The sequence below is a fragment of the Microcaecilia unicolor genome, chromosome 1 (assembly GCF_901765095.1).
Source record: "Microcaecilia unicolor chromosome 1, aMicUni1.1, whole genome shotgun sequence".
Classification (NCBI taxonomy): Eukaryota; Metazoa; Chordata; class Amphibia; order Gymnophiona; family Siphonopidae; genus Microcaecilia; species Microcaecilia unicolor.
The window spans coordinates 350570099-350590151 of NC_044031.1; the positions used below are offsets into that span (position 1 = coordinate 350570099).

The 20053-nt window shown below is 45.7% G+C and overlaps 1 protein-coding gene across 2 annotated transcripts in view; it reads left to right on the plus strand.

Annotated features, from left to right (window-relative positions):
* The window catches only part of C1H7orf57 (chromosome 1 C7orf57 homolog), a 498985-nt gene that overhangs the window by 425765 nt on the left and 53167 nt on the right, over positions 1-20053 (plus strand). The gene's annotated exons all lie outside the window — the stretch shown is intronic.

The following is a 20053-nucleotide window of genomic DNA, read 5'->3' on the forward strand; positions in this document are numbered from 1 at the left end:
TTCTTTGATTGGGTAACTGGAGAATTGAATCATCGACGTGCTATAGACGTAATCTACTTAGATTTTAGCAAAGCTTTTGACACGGTTCCCCAAAGGAGGCTCTTAAATAAACTAGATGGTCTGAAGATAGGTCCCGAAGTGTTAAACTGGATTAGGAACTGGTTGACGGACAGACGACAGAGGGTGGTGGTAAATGGAGTTCGCTCGGAGGAGGGAAAGGTGAGTAGTGGAGTGCCTCAGGGATTGGTGCTGGGGCCGATTCTGTTCAATATATTTGTGAGTGACATTGCCGAAGGGTTAGAAGGTAAAGTTTGCCTATTTGCGGATGATACTAAGATTTGCAACAGAGTGGACACCCGGGAGGGAGTGGAAAGCATGAAAAGGGATCTGAGGAAGCTAGAAGAATGGTCTAAGGTTTGGCAATTAAAATTCAATGCCAAGAAATGCAAAGTGATGCATTTAGGGAGTAGAAACCCACGAGAGCCTTATGTGTTAGGCGGGGAGAGTCTGATAGGCACTGAGGGGGAGAGGGATCTTGGGGTGATAGTATCCGAGGATCTGAAGGCGACGAAACAGTGTGACAAGGCGGTGGCCGTAGCGAGAAGGTTGCTAGGCTGTATAGAGAGAGGTGTGATCAGCAGAAGAAAGGAAGTGTTGATGCCCCTGTACAAGTCGTTGGTGAGGCCCCACCTGGAGTATTGTGTTCAGTTTTGGAGGCTGTACCTCACGAAGGATGTTAAAAAAATGGAAGCGGTGCAAAGAAAAGCTATGAGAATGGTATGGGATTTGCGTTCCAAGACGTATGAGCAGAGACTTGCTGACCTGAACATGTATACCCTGGAGGAAAGGAAGAACAGGGGTGATATGATTCAGACATTCAAATATTTGAAACACAAACAAACCTTTTCCGGAGATGGGAAGGTGGTAGAACGAGAGGACATGAAATGAGATTGAAGGGGGGCAGACTCAAAAAAAGATGTCAGGAAGTATTTTTTCACGGAGAGGGTGGTGGATGCTTGGAATGCCCTCCCGCGGGAGGTGGTGGAGATGAAAACGGTAACGGAATTCAAACATGCGTGGGATGTGCATAAAGGAATCCTGTGCAGTAGGAATGGATCCTCAGAAGCTTAGCCGAAATTGGGTGGCGGAGCAGGTGGGGGAAGAGAGGTTGGTAGTTGGGAAGCGAAGATAGTGGAGGGCAGACTTATACGGTCTGCCAGAGCCGGAGATGGGAGGCGGGACTGGTGCTTGGGAGGTGGGAAATACTGCTGGGCAGACTTGTACGGTCTGTGCCCTGAAAAAGGCAGGTACAAATCAAGGTAAGGTATACACATATGAGTTTATCTTGTTGGGCAGACTGGATGGACCGTGCAGGTCTTTTTCTGCCGTCATCTACTATGTTACTGTCTATCCAGTTTGCCCAACAAGGCTGCCAGAGCCGCATCTGCCACTCCATGCGGTTATAGTCCTTAATTAAACACTGGTGGCTGGTATCACAAACAGGGCAACTTTTTTGCCCTAAGGGCTCCTGTTTATTAGTTCAGGATGTGTTCCTTAAAGTATAAAATTGAAAAGGGAGTTTTCCTTACAAAAATAGGTTGTCCTGCCATTGTTAGTTCATTATGTTGCCTTTTTTGTTGGAAGACAACCAATATCTAGGGATTTCCACTTGTCTGGCTGCAATACCATGTCTGTCATTAGAGAAAACTAAATTGCTTGTAATAGGGTTTTCTGTAGATCCAAGATAATCAGTACTACTACTACTTAACATTTCTAAAGCGCTACTAGGGTTACGCAGCGCTGTACAGTTTAACAGAGAGGACAGTCCCTGCTCAAGGAGCTTACAATCTAAAGGACAAGTGTACAGTCAGTCAAATGGGCAGTCAAATTGGGGCAGTCTAGATTTCCTGAATAGAGGCATAAAGGTTAGGTGCCGAAAGCGACATTGACGAGGTGGGCTTTGAGCAAAGATTTGAAGATGGGCAGGGAGGGGGCTTGGCGAATGGGCTCAGGAAGTTTATTCCAAGCATAGGGTGAGGCGAGGCAGAAAGGGCGGAGCCTGGAGTTGGCGGTGGTGGAGAAGGGTACTGAGAGGAGGGATTTGTCCTGTGAGCAGAGGTTTCGAGTGGGAACGTAAGGGGAGATGAGGGTAGAGAGGTAATGAGAGGCTGTGGACTGAGTGCATTTGTAGGTTAGAAGGAGAAGCTTGAACTGTATGCGGTACCTGATTGGAAGCCAGTGAAGTGACTTGAGGAGAGGGGTGATATGAGCATATCGGTCCAGCAGAATATAAGACGTGCAGCAGAGTTCTGCACGGATTGAAGGGGGGATAGATGGTTAAGTGAGAGGCCAGTGAGGAGTAGGTTGCAGTAGTCAAGGCGAGAGGTAATGAGAGAGTGGACGAGAGTTCGGGTGGTGTGCTCAGAGAGGAAAGGGCAAATTTTGCTGATGTTAAAGAGAAAGAAGCGACAGGTCTTGGTTATCTGCTGGATATGCGCAGAGAAGGAGAGGGAGGAGTCAAAGATGACTCGGAGGTTGCGGACAGATGAGACGGGGAGGATGAGGGTGTTATTGACTGAGATATAGAGAGTGGAGGAAGAGGAGAAGTGGGTTTTGGTGGAAAGACGATAAGCTCGGTCTTGGCCATGTTCAGTTTCAGGTGCCTGTTGGACATCCAGGCAGCAATGTTGGATAAGCAGGCCGATACTTTGGCCTGGGTTTCCGCAGTGATGTCTGGTGTTGATAGATACAGCTGGGTGTTGTCAGCATAAAGATGAATTTGGAAACCATGCGATGAGATCAGCGAGCCCAGAGAAGAGGTGTAGATTGAAAAAAGAAGGGGTCCAAGGACAGATCCCTGCGGAACTCCAACAGAGAGCGGGATGGGGGTGGAGGAAGATCCATGAGAATGTAATCTGAAGGTACGGTGGGAGAGATAAGAGGAGAACCAGGAGAGAACAGAGCCCTGGAACCCAAATGAGGACAGTGTGGCAAGAAGTAACTCATGGTTGACAGTGTCAAAAGCGGCGGATAGGTCAAGGAGGATGAGGATGGAGTAGTGGCCTTTGGATTTGGCAAGGAACAGGTCATTACAGACTTTAGAGAGTGCCGTTACTGTCGAGTGTAGAGGGCGAAAACTGGATTGAAGTGGATCGAGGATGGCATGAGAGGAGAGAAAATCAAGGCAGCGGCTGTGAATGGCGCGTTCAAGTATCTTGGCGAGGAAGGGTAGGAGGGAGATGGACGGTAGTTGGAGGGACAGGTAGGTCAAGTGATGGTTTTTTGAGGAGTGGTGTGACTACTGCGTGCTTGAAGGTGTCAGGGACAGTTGCAGTGGAGAGATATAACAGTTGGTGGGGATGGGGTCAGAGGAACAAGTGGTGCCTTGTGGCATTGGCTATTTTGTTGGACTGAGAGGGTACCATGCAGTAATAGTTGTGCAGGAATTTTCATGTACTCCCTCTGTTTTCTAATCTACACGTGGCTTGGAACTGACTCCGAATTTATTGTGTCTGCTGCAAATCAAATTGGTGGACCATATCTGAAGGTATGATATACACCCCAGGGTAAAGAAGGAACTAAAAAATGAAATATGGCATATACCCCAGATTATAAAAAAAAATCAAAAATTAAATTGCAGACCTACTATTGGTAATCTGTAACATGTCATTAAAATCATCCTCGGTACCTAAAAGCTGGATGCCAATATAACACCAATTTTTTAAAAAGTTCCAGTAAATCTGATATCAGTGATGGGCTAAATGGTAGAGACTATTATAAAGAGCAAATTTACTGAACATGTAGACAAATATGATTTAATGGGAAGTCTTGCCTCATCAATTTGCTACATTTTTTGAAGGCATGAATAAATATGTGGATAAAGGTGAGCTAGTCTGTTGTGGATTAGGAACTGGTTAAAGATAGAAAACAGAGAGTAAGGTTAAATGGCCAGTTTTCTCAGTGGAGGAAAGTGGAGTGCCACAAGGATCTGAACTGGGACCGGTGCTTTTTAATATATTCATAAATGATCTGAAGATGTGAACAATGAGCCAGGTGATCAAATTTGTGGATGACACAAAACTATTCAAAATTGTTAAATTGCAATCGGACTGCATGAAATTGCAAGAGGATCTTGGGAAGCTGGAAGACTGGGCATCCAAATGGCAGATGAAATTTAATATGGACAAGTACAAAGTGATGCATGTTGGAAAGAATAACCCAAATTATAACTACTTGATGCTAGGTTCCACATTAGAAGTCACCATGAAGGAAAAAGATTTAGGGGTCATCATGGACAATACATTGAAATCTTCTGCTCAGTGTATGGCAATGGTCAAAAGAGCAAACAGGAAGGAATATAGAATAAAAGAGAATATCATAATGAGGTCGATATTCAGACCATGGAAGTTAGCTGTGCTCCCTCCCGCAGTTGGCAGTCAACCCGGATAGTCAATGCTGGGCTGTTTCCAGTGACCAGCATTGAATATCTGGTTTATTTTTGGCCAGTTTAAACTTAACTGGCTAAGTTGATATTTGGAGAAAGCCGGTTAAGTTTATGGTTCCAACATTTTTATTGATGACAAGGAAATTCAACACAATCAACAATATGCATAGAAAAAAATAGACATGCACTATAAAACCAAAGAAGTAAACCATCATCAAAACTTTTTCCACAGATACATCCCTCTTTGTCCCCCAAAACCCACCTCCATCCACCTCCCAGTCAAGGTATCAGCAACCAGAAATCACGAAATGATGAAAAAGGAAACCAATACAAGAGCCCCCCCCCCCCCCCCGGCAAAAACATAGTAGATGATGGCAGAAAAAGACCTGCATGGTCCATCCAGTCTGCCCAACAAGATAAACTCATATGTTCTACTTTTTGTGTATACCCTAACTTGATTTGTACCTGTCCTCTTCAGGGCACAAACTCTATAAGTCTGCCCAGCACTATCCCTGCCTCCCAACCACCAGCCCCGCCTCCCACCATCGGCTCTGGCACAGACCGTTGAAGTCTGCCCAGCACTATCCCCGCCTCCCAACCACCAGTCCCGCCTCCCACCACCGGCTCTGGCACAGAGCATATAAGTCTGCCCAGCACTATCCCCGCCTCCAAACCACCAGTCCCGCCTCCCACCACCAGCTCTGGCACAGACCGTATAAGTCTGCCCCGCCTCCCACCACCGGCTCTGCCACCCAATCTCGGCTAAGCTCCTGAGGATCCATTCCTTCTGAACAGGATTCCTTTATGTTTATCCCACGCATGTTTGAATTCCGTTACTGTTTTCTTTTCCACCACCTCCCGCGGGAGGGCATTCCAAGCATCCACTACTCTCTCCGTGAAAAAATACTTCCTAACATTTTTCTTAAGTCTGCCCCCTTTCAATCTCATTTCATGCCCTCTAGTTCTACCGCCTTCCCATCTCCGGAAAAGGTTTGTTTGCGGATTAATACCTTTCAAATATTTGAACGCCTGTATCATATCACCCCTGTTTCTCCATTTCCTCCAGGGTATACATGCTCAGGTCAACAAGTCTCCTCATATGTCTTGTAACGCAAATCCCATACCATTCTCGTAGCAACCATCCAAGAAGTGTTGCGCAACGCAGAGAGAAAATCATGCAGGTCTTGTTCCCATCTACCACATACTGCCCCAAGGTCTCTTAGCCTTGTCTTTGTGTTCCTTGTTTGGATCCAATTCCTGCTTGGCTTTATTCTTGTACACCTTGTTTCCTGTCTGGCTTTGTTCTTGTGCGTCTTGTCTTTGAAGCCTTGTTTCTATGTGTCTTGTTTCTGAACCATGTACCTGAAAGTCTTGCTTCTGTAAACCTTGTTCCTAAATCTTATTCCTATGTAGTCTTGTTTCTGCCTATCTGTGTTTCTGAGTCTTATACCTGAACGCCTTGTTTCTGAACCTGAAAGCCATGCTCTTGCAAACCTTGTTTACAGAAGCCTTATTCCTGTATTCCTTGATACCTGCCTGGTTTTGTTCCATTGAGTCTTGTCCCTGAATCCTTGTTCCTGTGTGTCTTGCTTCTGAACTCTGTTCCTGAAAGCCTGGCTCCTGTTATAGCCAAACCATGCTCCTGGTTTCTGTTACAGTTTGACTCTGCTTCTGGCTCTTGCTACAGTCTAGCCCTGCTCTTGACTCTTGCTATAGTTAAACCCTGCTATCTGCTCAAGCCAAAGCTCCGTTCCTGGTTCCTGCTACAGCCAAAGCTCCATTCCCGGTTAAAGCTCCGCTCCTGCTTCCTGTTCCTGCTAAGTCAAGTCCCGTTCCTGGTTCCTGTTCCTGTCAAGCCACAGGGCCGTTCTTAGACAAGGGCAGCCGTACAGGGCCTTGTGCTCGCAGGGGCCCCGTGACGCTCCACAAACCTACCTTAATGCAACGCACCCTGGTGGTCTAGTGCCCTCTTCAGGGCACAGAAGAACCCCACATTCTTCAAAATGGCTACTGAGACTTCAAGCGGCAGCTATTTTTAAGAAGTGACAGCAGCGAGCAGACCAACGGCAGCAGAAAGGAAAGAGTGGGGCTTTTTCCTGCCCAGAAGATGCCTCTAAAGCACTAGGGTACATTAAGGTAACCTAGGGAGGGTACTGAGGCTCTGGGGGAGGGGGGGACACAGTGCGCATAAATTTAAAAAACAAATCTTGTCAGAAGGGGGCAGGGCTAGGCAAGGAACTGGAAGCAGGGCTAGGCAAGGAGCCAGAGGGCCCCACTGATCAGGTCTGCACAGGGCCCCGCAATTGCTAAGACCGGCCCTGCCAAGCCAAGTCCTGTTTCTGCCAAGCCAAGTCCTGTTTCTGGTTCCTGTTCCTGCCAAGCCAAGTCCTGCTCCTGTCTTGTCTATAATCTTGCTTCTGTTTGTTCCTGTTGCCCTGCTTTGTCTGCTGAGTCTTGTGCCTTGTCTTGTTTTGCTCTCTTGTGTCTGGATCTAGTTCTTGCCCTGCATAGCCTTGTTCTGGTGTCTTGCTGTGTTCCTTTCTGGGTTCAGTTCTAACCCTTTGCCTTGCTTTCTTGCCTTGTCTGGATCCAGCTTCTGTCTTGCCTGTCTGCTTTGTCCAGTTGTGCCTTCTGGACCCAGTTTTAATCTAGTTCCATGACTTGCCTTGTTCTGCCTTGCCTTGTATTGCCTGGGTCCCAGTTCCAGTTTTAATCTAGTTCCGAGTCTTGCCTTGTTCTGTCTGGGTTCCAGTTCTAGCCTCTTTGCCTTGCTTTCCTTGCTTCGTCTGGATCTGGCCCTTGTCTTGTCTTTTGTACCTTGCATAGTCCTGACTTATTCTGAATCCTGCCCTGTGCCAGCCAAGGTGACTCATCTGCCATAGCTCCAGCTGTGGTCCAAAAGCTCACCATACCTGAATCCGTGACAGTCCATGAACCCGTGATAGATTTCATAGGCCCCCAAGGCCATGATAGGTTGCAAAGGCCCCCATGGCTGTGAAAATATCTGCATATATTTTCAGGATACTGTAAATACTGTTCTGTGTAATCCTATATAATAAAAAGCACCCTCAACGTTCTGAAGCTGACTCCGTGGCTTCAGTGAAGGGTTTGAAGCTTCTGAAGCTCAGCCTCCATCTCTGTAATCTCCGCCCTCGCGTAAAAAACGTGATGATGTCGAGGGCGGGTAAATTGGGATGAAAGAAACGCTTCAAACAAAACATCGACCTACGCCCTCGCGTCAAAAACGTGATGACGTAGAGCGCGGGTATATCGGGATTAAAGAATCGCTTCTTAAAAAAAAAAAAAGTCTTGCGTGACCACACCAACCGCGCCTGTGCAGCAAATAACCTGCCTCTCGCTGTCAGTAATCTCTCTCTCGCAAAACGAGTTGCCTGCACACACCAATCGCCCCTGCACATCAACAACGGTAACTGTGTCTCGCCGCTCGCGCCCAGCACCAGCTGTCATTTCACACACTGACAGCCGATAGCCAACCAGAATGGTGTGGTGCAGAAAAACGGAAAAAATTCTTTAAGCAGACAAAAAGTTTTTCAAGGTGAGTGCCCAAACTCTGCCCCACATATGCCGCTACTACACAAACCATGTCAACCTCCACACACACCACCCCCTACCACCACCACCACCCACTCACATCATAAAAAAACTCCCCAAAGAAAAAACAGCATGTTTATGTCTGACACACAGACAGACATAAATTCCTTCAAACACCCCCCTTCCCCAAAGCTTCATACGCAAATCCTGTCAACCTACACAAACCACCCCCTACCACCACCACCCACACACATCATACAAACACTCTACACAAGAAAAAAAAACATGTTTCTGTCTCACACACACACAAACATAAATTCCTTCAACCCCCCCCCCCCTTCCCCCAAGCATCATACAAAAACTGTGCTATGGAGAAAAAGCATCTCTCTCACTCAGACACACATACACAGTACCCCCAAACACCCCCCCCCCCCAAAACAACATACACAAACACTGCCACGGTGAATCTACATCTCTGTCTCTCACTCACACTCTCCCCCCCCCCTCCACACACACACAAAATACATACACAACCTCTACCCTGGAGAATCTACATCTCTCACTCACACACACAAGCAAACCCCCCCCCCCCCCCAACACCACACAACAACATACACACACTCTGACATGGAGAGACAGTATCTCTCTCTCTCTCATACTCACACAATCCCACCACCCCCCTTACTCATTACCAACACAACACAATTATAATAAAAATCACTTACAACACATTCATGGCAGAAAAGAAATACCTTGCTAGCACCTGTTTCATTTGTTTCAGAAACGGGCCTTTTTTACTAGTATGTTATATTATTCTGGTGTATTATTTCATTTTTGGGCACATTGAATTCAAAATTTGCACCATGGTTCACAAAGTCATCAACGGGGATGTCCCAAGTTACGTACATGCTGAATTTGATTGACTTGCCAGCCAGAAATGCTGACCCGTCCTCAAGATTATATCTCACCCTGCACTACCCCAGCTGGAAAGGCTTTAAGCACGGATCTATACAGGCGTCAAGCTTTATCAGTGTGCAATTGTGGAATGCACTCCCCAGAGACATAACCAGTCTGAGAGACTACCTTACCTTTCACAAGGCAGTAAAAACGCACCTGTTTACCAAAGCATTTTCTCCAGGAACAATGTAGAACTATAGCCTCTGCCAGCTGGCATACGTGGATCCTGATTAACCCTATTCTTATGTACTGTTATATGTAAAGTATCCTTTCTTTCTTGCCCTTCTACTCCACTATTCTCATTTGTATTTGATATCACCCAGAGTCCTCTCTCTCACTCCAGTTTATGTAAGCCACATTGAGCCTGCATGTTTGTGGGGATAATGTGGGGTATAAATACATTAATAAATAAATAAATCCCTGCAGTGTGTTCAGTGTGTATAATACCATCAGTAACAGAGGTACTAGGTGAGGGAGGCATCTGTATTCAAAAGTGCTCCCACTGTCCCTTTACTACTGACACATAGGTTTCGCCACCACAAGGATTTTAATGGCCCACCATGTCCCATCCCACCCTTTTCCTAGCCCCACCCCACTTTAGCCTCCCCAAATAGTCACCAGCCACCTATGAAGCTACTTGAACCCTGTGTGATACAAGGTGTATCAGGAAAACTTTAACAAAAAAAGACAAGTGTTTAAGTAAAGATATGACATATCTGCAAGGGATTTACCTGGGACTCAATCCACAAGAAACCATTGCTGGGCAATTGTACAAACTGTTAGAGATTGGGTACCTATGTGCAAAAAGTCACACTTCACTCATATTTAATGGACACGGAAGGAACTCTCTATCGCTACAATTATGTGCAGGTAGCTTCTCAAGGAAAAAGTACAAATGAAAATGGAGCGGATAGAGCATCATTTACAGAAGAGAGTGTGTATGAACAACTTGTAAAGCTAAAGGTGGGCAAAGCCATGGGACCGGACGGGATCCACCCCAGGATATTGAGGGAGCTCAGAGAGGTTCTGGCGGGTCCTCTTAAAGATTTGTTTAATAAATCCTTAGAGACGGGAGAGGTTCCGAGGGATTGGAGAACTGCGGAGGTGGTCCCTCTTCATAAAAGCTGGAAACCACAGGCCAGTAAGCCTCACTTCGGTTATTGGAAAAGTAATGGAAGCGATGCTGAAGGAAAGGATAGTGAATTTCCTGGAAGCCAATCAGTTGCAAGATCCAAGACAACATGGTTTTACCAAAGGGAAATCGTGCCAAACAAATCTCATTGAGTTCTTTGATTGGGTGACAGGAGAATTGAATCAGGGACGAGCTATGGACATAATCTACTTAGATATCAGCAACGCTTTTGACACGGTTCCCCACAGAAGGCTTTTAAATAAACTGGATGGGCTGCAGATAGGACCCGAAGTGATGAACTGGATTAGGAACTGGTTGACGGACAGACGCCAGAGGGTGGTGGTGAATGGAGTTCGCTCGGAGGAGGGAAAGGTAAGTAGTGGAATGCCTCAAGGATCGGTGCTGGGGCCAATTCTGTTCAATATATTTGTGAGTGACATTGCCGAAGGGTTAGAAGGTAAAGTTTGCCTATTTGCGGATGATACTAAGATCTGTAACAGAGTGGACACCCCGGAGGGAGTGGAAAACATGAAAAAGGATCTGAAGAAGCTAGAAGAATGGTCCAAGGTTTGGCAATTAAAATTCAATGCCAAGAAATGCAAAGTGATGCACTTAGGGAATAGAAATCCACGGGAGACGTATGTGTTAGGCGGCGAGAGTCTGATAGGTACAGACGGGGAGAGGGATCTTGGGGTGATAGTATCTGAGGATTTGAAGGCGACAAAACAGTGTGACAAGGCGGTGGCCGTAGCGAGAAGATTGCTAGGCTGTATAGAGTGAGGTGTGACCAGCAGAAGAAAGGAAGTGTTGATGCCCCTGTATAAGTCATTGGTGAGGCTCCATCTGGAGTATTGTGTTCAGTTTTGGAGGCCGTATCTTGCTAAGGATGTAAAAAGAATCGACGCGATGCAAAGAAAAACTACGAGAATGGTAGGGATTTGCGTTACAAGACGTATGAGGAGAGGGAGGAAAGGAGAAACAGGGGTGATATGATACAGACGTTCAAATATTTGAAACACAAACAAACCTTTTCCGGAGATGGGAAGGCGGTAGAACGAGAGGACATGAAATGAGATTGAAGGGGGGCAGACTCAAGAAAAATGTCAGGAAGTATTTTTTCACGGAGAGAGTGGTGGATGCTTGGAATACCCTCCCGCGGGAGGTGGTGGAGATGAAAACGGTAACGGAATTCAAACATGCGTGGGATAAACATAAAGGAATCCTGTTCAGAAGAAATGGATCCTCAGGAGCTTAGCCGAGATTGGATAACAGAGCCGCGGAGCTGGTGGTTGGGAGGCGGGGATAGTGCCGGGCAGACTTGTACGGTCTGTGCCCTGAAAAAGACAAGTACAAATTAAGGTAAGGTATACACAAAAAAGTGGCACATTTCTTGGGCAGACTGGATGGACCGTGCAGGTCTTTTTCTGCTGTCATCTACTATGTTACTATGTAAGGACAGTATACACATAGCTCGACATAAGGGCGGAGCATTCCCTTCTGCTCCAGGATATCCCCAAGCAAGGAGAACACAGGAACTGAAGGGAACAGCAGCGAATCAGCGATGAGAATCCTAAGCTAGTGGGCATATCTATTAGAAATACGGTACCAAGTACGTGTGCCATGTTGGACAACAGCCCATCAACGCCAGACAAGAATCAGTAATTTCATGCACGGAAAACCCTATCTATACTTTTAGTGGCCAGAACTCAAAGCCACCTCAGAGACTTGATCATTTATAATAGGAAGTTGTGCGTTGCGGAAATAGAAAAAAAGGGAGATTTGGGGATGTTAACTTATACTGATGACACCTAGTGGCTCATTTTTTTATCCTACTTTTTTCCTTACTGTTGTCACCTTTAACATACATGCATACTTGCAAATGCTGTAAAATTCTGTACACAAAATTTGCACATTCTGCAAGTTTGTCATTATTTAACCCCTCCCTGTACATAGATACCATCCATATTTTTCCAGCCCCCTCCCAGTACCTATAGCATCCATCTTTTTTATAGCCTCCTCCCTGCACTATCCATGTTTTTCCAACACCCCCACCCCCCCTGCACCCAAGCATAGCATCCACCTTTTTTTACAGCCTGGCCCTCCACAGCATCCACCTTTTTTTTTTACAGTCCCCTCCCTTCCTCCACCCACCCCTCCATAGCAGCCACTTTTTTTACAGCCTGTCCCTCCCTCCCTTCCTCCACAGCATCCTTTTTTTACAGCCCCCTCCCTCCACAGCATCCACCTTTTTATACAGCTCCCTCCCTCCACCCATCCCTTCATAGCATCCACCATTTTATAGCCCCTCCCTCCCTCCACAGCATCTTTTTTACATCCTGCTCCTTCCACAACATCCACTTTTTTTTACAGTCCCCTCCCTCCACAACATCCACTTTTTTTTACAGTCCTGTCTCTCCCTCCACCTACCCCTCCATAGCATCCACCTTTTTTTTCACAGCCCCTTCCTTCCACCACCCACAGTATACACCTTTTTTATACAGCCTCCTCGCCTTTTTTAATAGCTCCCTGCTGTCTCGGTCGTCGTCGCCGAAATCCGTGCCTTGCTCGTCTGTGCTGTGTTCCTCCTCCTTAACCTACTAAAATTACCTGCAGTTCCAGACAGTGGGGTCACTGTACAGAGGTGGAGGTCAAGCTGGTGATGTCATCAGCACTGAGCACTTCTTATACCTAATTGTTCAACCACCCTTAGGATTCACCTTTGGGTTTAAAAAGCAAAACTATGTGCATGTAAGGACTGGATAAATGAATTAAAACAAAGTTTACAGCAAATTCCCTTAATATGTAATACTTGGTATCAATAATGTACATAAGTACACAAGTAATGCCACACTGGGAAAAGACCAAGGGTCCATCGAGCCCAGCATCCTGTCCACGACAGCGGCCAATCCAGGCCAAGGGCACCTGGCAAGCTTCTGAAACGTACAAACATTCTATACATGTTATTTCTGGAATTGTGGATTTTTCCCAAGTCCATTTAGTAGCGGTTTATGGACTTGTCCTTTAGGAAACCGTCTAACCCCTTTTTAAACTCTGCCAAGCTAACCGCTTTCACCACGTTCTCCGGCAACGAATTCCAGAGTTTAATTACGCGTTGGGTGAAGAAAATTTTTCTCCGATTTGTTTTAAACTTACTACACTGTAGTTTCATCACATGCCCCCTAGTCCTAGTATTTTTGAAAGCGTGAACAGACGCTTCACATCCACCTGTTCCACTCCACTCATTATTTTATATGCCTCTATCATGTCTCCCCTCAGCCGTCTCTTCTCCAAGCTGAAAAGCCCTAGCCTCCTTAGTCTTGCTTCATAGGGAAGTCATCCCATCCCCGCTATCATTTTAGTCGCCCTTCACTGCTCCTTTTCCAATTCCACTATATCTTTCTTGAGATGCGGTGACCAGAATTGAACACAATACTCAAGGTGCGGTCGCACCATGGAGCGATATAACGGCATTATAACATCCTCACACCTGTTTTCCATACCTTTCCTAATAATACCCAACATTCTATTCGCTTTCCTAGCCGCAGCAGCACACTGAGCAGAAGGTTTCAGTGTATTATCGACGACGACACCCAGATCCCTTTCTTGGTCCGTAACGCCTAACGTGGAACCTTGCATGACGTAGCTATAATTCGGGTTCTTTTTTCCCACATGCATCACCTTGCACTTGCTCACATTAAACGTCATCTGCCATCTAGCCGCCCAGTCTCCCGGTCTCGTAAGGTCCTTCTGTAATTTTTCACAATCCTGTCGTGAGTTAAGGACTTTGAATAACTTTGTGTCATCAGCAAATTTAATTACCTCGCTAGTTACTCCCATCTCTAAATCATTTATAAATATATTTAAAAGCAGCGTTCCTAGCACAGACCCCTGAGGAACCCCACTAACTACCCTTCTCCATTGTGAATACTGCCCATTTATCCCCACTCTCTGTTTTCTATCCTTCAACCAGTTTTTAATCCACAATAGGACATTTCCTCCTATCTCATGACCCTCCAATTTTCTCTGTAGCCTTTCATGAGGTACCTTGTCAAACGCCTTTTGAAAATCCAGATATACAATGTCAACCGGCTCCCCTTTGTCCACATGTTTGTTTACTCCTTCAAAGAACTGAAGTAAATTGGTCAGGCAAGATTTCCCCACACAAAAGCCGTGCTGACTCGGTCTCAGTAATCCATGTCCTTGGATGTGCTCTGTAATTTTGTTTTTAATAATAGCCTCTACCATTTTCCCCGGCACCGACGTCAGACTCACCAGTCTATAATTTCCCGGCTCTCCCCTGGAACCTTTTTTTTTATTTTAATTTGTTTATTAAATTTACTTTATCCACTTGCAAAAGAAATACAGATCAAACCCTGCTGGAAATACATAGCAGTAATATACATTACTATCTAATCAAAGAAATACTTTATATCTTCCTTAGACCTCAATTATATGGTTAGAGGGGCGACATGCATTTAATTGGAGAAATTAAACTCAATATTTTAAATAAATCAGCTGAACCTTGAACCATAGCTATTATTCTTTAGTTGGTAAAGTTGTTTCTATGTTACGTTTGCTTAGGTTCTTCAAGTCCAAGAATGTCCGTAGATGTGACGGATCATAAAACACATATTTAGTTCCTTGAAAATTGATCCTACATTTACATGGATATGCTAACATATATGTCGCACCTAAGGCTCTAGTCATTTCTTAAGTCCAAAAATTGTTTCCTCCTCTGTTGCGTTGCTTTTGCAATGTCAGGGTAAACCCAAACTTTTTGTCTATGAAACAATTTTGATGAATTTTTAAAGTAGAGTTTCAAGACCTGATTTAAGTCTTGTTCAAAAACAAATTGAACAATTAAAGTGCCACGATTAGTTATTTCAACATCCGATTCTTCTAAAAATGCAGTCAAATTTTGAGGCTCCTGCTTTTCTCCTTGTACCTTCTTTACAGAATCTTTTAAAGGCAAATAATACATCTTATTGCATGAAGGCATATTAGAAGGAACTATCTGTAAAATTTCCTGAAGATATATTCTGAATAAATCACTTGATTTTAACAGTGATGAAACAGGAAAATTCAGGAACCTCAACTTTAAACAACGATTATAATTCTCCATTTGTTCAATTTTTCGCTGAGTTATTTGTTTGTCTTTTATCAAAGCATCTACTGAAGATTTTAATTCATTAGCCACAATTTGATTTTGCTGAGCTTGTTCAGACACATCTTTTTTAACTTTTTCAAGTGAGGCATCAATTTTTTCTAGCTTATTTACAACCGTTGTAATCTCGTTAACAGACTTAGTCACTGCCACGGTCAAACCTTGAACCGCTTTCCAAACCTCCGTAAGGGTCACCTCTCCTGGATCTTCCCCCGGTATCAAATCTTCCCCGCTTAGGTCTTGAGATGATCTGCCGATCGAAACACCGCTAGCAGCGCCTTCCGCTTCAAACGGGGTTTCCTCACCTCTGACCTTCGCTGGGCAGGGAGGCGGAACCAACTCCGGCGGCGTGAGGGAGACCTCTCGTCCTAGAAGCTCCGACGCTCCTTTGTCTCGGCTCAACAGCGGACTCGCCAGACCGGACTCCTGCAAGGTTCTCTGTATAAAATGGTCGAGAGTCTGCTGGTCTGGAGTTGAAGTACCCCCAGCAACTGGGTCCTCACCGCTCCTTTACGCTTAGTATGTGGCATTGTAGGAAATTTTTCTTCCAGTGCTTCTCGAACCGTTCTCAACAGCGTTCAGGTCGCCATCTTGGAACGCCCCCCTGGAACCTTTTTTAAAAATGGGCGTTACATTGGCCACCCTCTAATCTTCCAGTCCCACTCTCGATTTTAAGGATAAATTGCATATCACTAGCAGTAGCTCCGCAAGCTCATTTTTCAGTTCTGTCAGTACTCCAGGATGAATACCATCAGGTCCAGGAGATTTGCTACTCTTCAATTTGCTGAACTGTCCCATTATGTCCTCCAGGTTTGCCGTGAAGTCAGTAAGTTTCTCCGACTTGTCCGCTTGAAATATCATTTCCGACACCGGTATCCCACCCAAATCTTCCTCAGTGAAGACCGAAGCAAAGAATTCATTCAATCTCTCCGCTACGTCTTTGTCTTCCTTGATTGCCCCTTTTACCCCTCGGTCATCCAGCGGCCCAACCGATTCTTTTTTTTAATTTTTTTGGAAGAATTTATTGAACATTGACAAATGTACAAACATCAGCAAAGGCCACAGGACAGAATCAGTACATAAAACCCAACAACATTTCTCCTCAGCCCGAAGAAAATGATCAATGACAAAAGGCAACAAGATCCATATAACAAACAGTATCTTCAACTTTTTCAACAGTTTTAGGAATATCCCCTCTACCCTTACCCACAATACCCTCCCTTCCCCCTCTCAACCCCCACTCCCCCCAGGCAATCGTAGCCCCCCCAGTTCCCCACCCCACCGACTCCTCCCCACCGTGTACCTATTAACAGGAACAGTTTTTCAAGAAGGGCTCCCACAAAATCTCGCACTTCGCCACAGTACAACTTTGCTCAGAATGAAGTCTCTCCCGCTTGCAAATGTACCACAGCTTGTTCAACCAACACACTTTTGAAGGAACTTCGGGGGACTTCCAGTATGCCAACATGGCCTGCCTGGTCAATAACCCCTGAGATTTGGTAAGACCCGGCAGTTTTTTGGAAAAAAGATAATATTCCGGAGACCATTTAACAGGCCTCTGAAACCAATGTTGTAGTCTTCTTCAACAAGGCCTACAACAAGAACCAACAGCTTCACTAATTCACTTTCCCAACCCAACCAGTTTTGAAAATACACTTCTACTATCACCCGCCCAATCACTTCCTCTTTCTTCCCTACTTAATCTCTACACACTACTAACTGTATCTGATATTCTGGAATGACAATGTCATAACAAAACTATATAAGCCACATTGAGCCTGCAAATGGGTGGGATAATGTGGGATGCAAATGCAATAAATAAATACATTGAATAGATTTTCAATATGCCCTAGCTTTTGGGCAAGACCACCAAATGTGACCCACAGTTCCTTTCTGGCCACATCCATGCCAACACAAGGGAGATACATCTGAAAACATGTGGCAGGTGTCAAGTACCATCTATAAAGCACTTTCAGCACATTTTCCTGGAAGGGAACAGCTATCGATACCCTCACCCAACCATTCTCCCATGCCGACCAATCAGCCTCATCAAGGGTAACCCCTAACTCTTGATGCCAACCCTCTCTATGAAGTAGGCTAGGACGAAGTTGCTGACTCAAGTAAGAATAAAGACAAGTAATGAGACCTCTGGTGGTCCAGGAATCTTCGCAAAGATCTTAAAGAAAAGAATCTTCTCGCAATATTTTTGAGCGGACATCTCGAGAAGACAGAAAATGTGTAACTGTATATAAGCGAACATATCTTGGGGCAGAAGCGAAAACTGGTCCTTGAGAGAATCGAATGAAATCAAACAATTGTTCTCAAAGAGCTGACCCCAGGACACCAGCCCCAGGGAAGCCCACCGTGTGAATGGTCCTGACTGAAGCCCAGGAGAAAAGAGAGGGTTATTGGCTATGGGCGAGAACCGAGAAAGCATCCCCTCAGGCTTAGTGAAAAGTCCGTCCCAATAATGGAAAGTGGACATGATTGAAGGATTCAGATCTCCACCCAAGCCTCTAAACCTGTTGGGAAGCCATAGCAAAGGGTGGAAGGAACGAGGCCCCATCTCGACCTGTTCCATATGTACCCACAACTTTTGAGGGTGGGCCTGAAACCACTCAAAGGCCGATCGCGCCTGAGCAGCCTTATAGTACCACAGAATGTTAGGGACTCCCAAACCTCCCTTCTTCCGAGCCCGATACAGCAACGCCCGAGGCAAGCGTGGACGCTTGTTAGACCAAACAAACCGAATCAAGTGATCCTGCAACTTTGATAAATAGCCCCTAGAAATCCGCAGCGGTAATACCTGAAAGATGTATAATAATCTAGGGAAGATGTTCATCTTTAACGTAGCAATCCTGCCTAGCCAGGATAAATCTATATTCTCCCACCTATCCAGATCCTTATAAATAGATTTCAACAAGGAAGGGTAATTGGCCGAAAGCAAACCCTCTAACACCGGAGTAATGGTAACCCCCAAATATGTGAGTTCTTTTGTATCCCAACGAAAAGTAAATGTGGATTTTACAGAGTCTAAAATCGGGGACAAAATTCCAATAGCCAAGGCCTCGGATTTACTCAGATTTAATTTAAACCCAGAGACCTTAGAGTAGGCACACAACTTCTGCATAAGGTTCGGGAGGGAAAGCAAGGGCCTCATCAAAGAGAGCAAAACGTCGTCTGCGAAAAGGGCTAGTTTATACTCCTGGTGCCCCACCACGATTCCCGTTATGTTGGAATCCAGACGGATAGAAACCGCCAGAGGTTCCATAACCAAGGTGCACAACAACGGGGACAATGGGCACCCCTGTCAAGTACTGCGGTAAATTGAGAGCCCCTGGGAATTGCCACCATTTATACGAACACACGCACTCGGGAGATGATAAAGAGCCTCCACCCACCTACGAAACCCTGGCCCCACCCCAAACCTGTCTAAAACCTGGAGCATGAAAGGCCAATGTACGCGGTCGAAGGCCTTTTCTGCATCCAGACTGTAAACGGGCCCGCTGCTCCAGTATGGGGGAGGAAGCTGCCAGACTTCACAAAACTGCCACCAGGGAATACTTCAAAACATTCCTTTATTTTCCAGATTAATAAACAAAACTTCACTCCAGAGTAGAGACTTGCTTCTCAGGCAGGGCTGTTCTGCCTTGCTTAGTACATCAGCCTTGCTTAGTACATCAGCCAATTACACCAAGACTTTGCCCCCTTCCCTAAGGGGAATGCAATAGTCCTTTGGAAATCCCTGCTTTTTTTGGTCCCAGTCAATAGCAAACAAATAGTACTTGTCCCACAAGCAGGATTTCCCCTCAAGACAGTTAATCACCAAGCAGCCTTTACTTCCAGGAGGTGCAATACTTTTGGGACTTCCTCAAACCCAAGGTATTTCAGCCTGCACTGCTCCTCTCCTCCTGAACTGAACAGTACTTTAGGGACCTCTCTTGCCCAAGGATTTTCAGCCTGCAACTACTTCTCTCCTCCTGAACTGAACCCCTCTTCCCACCAGGCAGCCCTCCTTCATAAACAAGCCTTCCAACTTCAGAGGTTCTCAAAATAATCAGGTTTCAAAACAGGTTAGTAATTCCCCCATCAAACTTTCCACCATTCATGGTTTCCCCAAAGCAAACAGGTCTCCCAAAAGAAGAACAGGCTTTAAACCAAAATAAATTCCAAAACCATGTAGGTTTCCAAACCTTCAGGGGCTGCCTTCCTCAGCTCTCAAGCTCCCATTCTGTTCTCCTTTCTTCCCCTGCTCAGGCTGATTAATTCCCTCTTCCATCCAATCCTCCACCTGCTTCTCACCCCACCCCTCCCTATTACAGGTGGGCAGCATGATATACTGATTGCCTGTCCAGGGGAACTGGCTCCTTCATTCACCCTCCCTCTTGTGGTCAGAGACGGTATATGGCCAGCCTGTCTATCCCCTGGGCTCACTGCTAGGACTGGAAATGCATTCTGGGAGATGTAGTTCAGGGTTTTGCTGCTCCATTCTATACATCTGGGATGCAGCCTTGTCACACACCCCCTCCCTCAAGAAATTGCGAGTCCCTTTGGGACCTTCCCAGGGATTCGCAATTCTAGACAGAACCCCTAGAAACCCCAGGATCCTTCGTCCTTTCTTTTTACGCCTCCCTAGGCCGCGGCGTCTAATTTCTTCGCCCATTTTCCTGACCCATGGGTACACCCCCTTTTCCACTATGAGTTTCTGGTGTACTTTCCTAAAGCCTGGTGTCCTTAGCACATCAGGGGAACTTCTAATCACTCTCTTCCCCTTTCTTCCACCCTGGGCTGCCCTTTTCCGCCT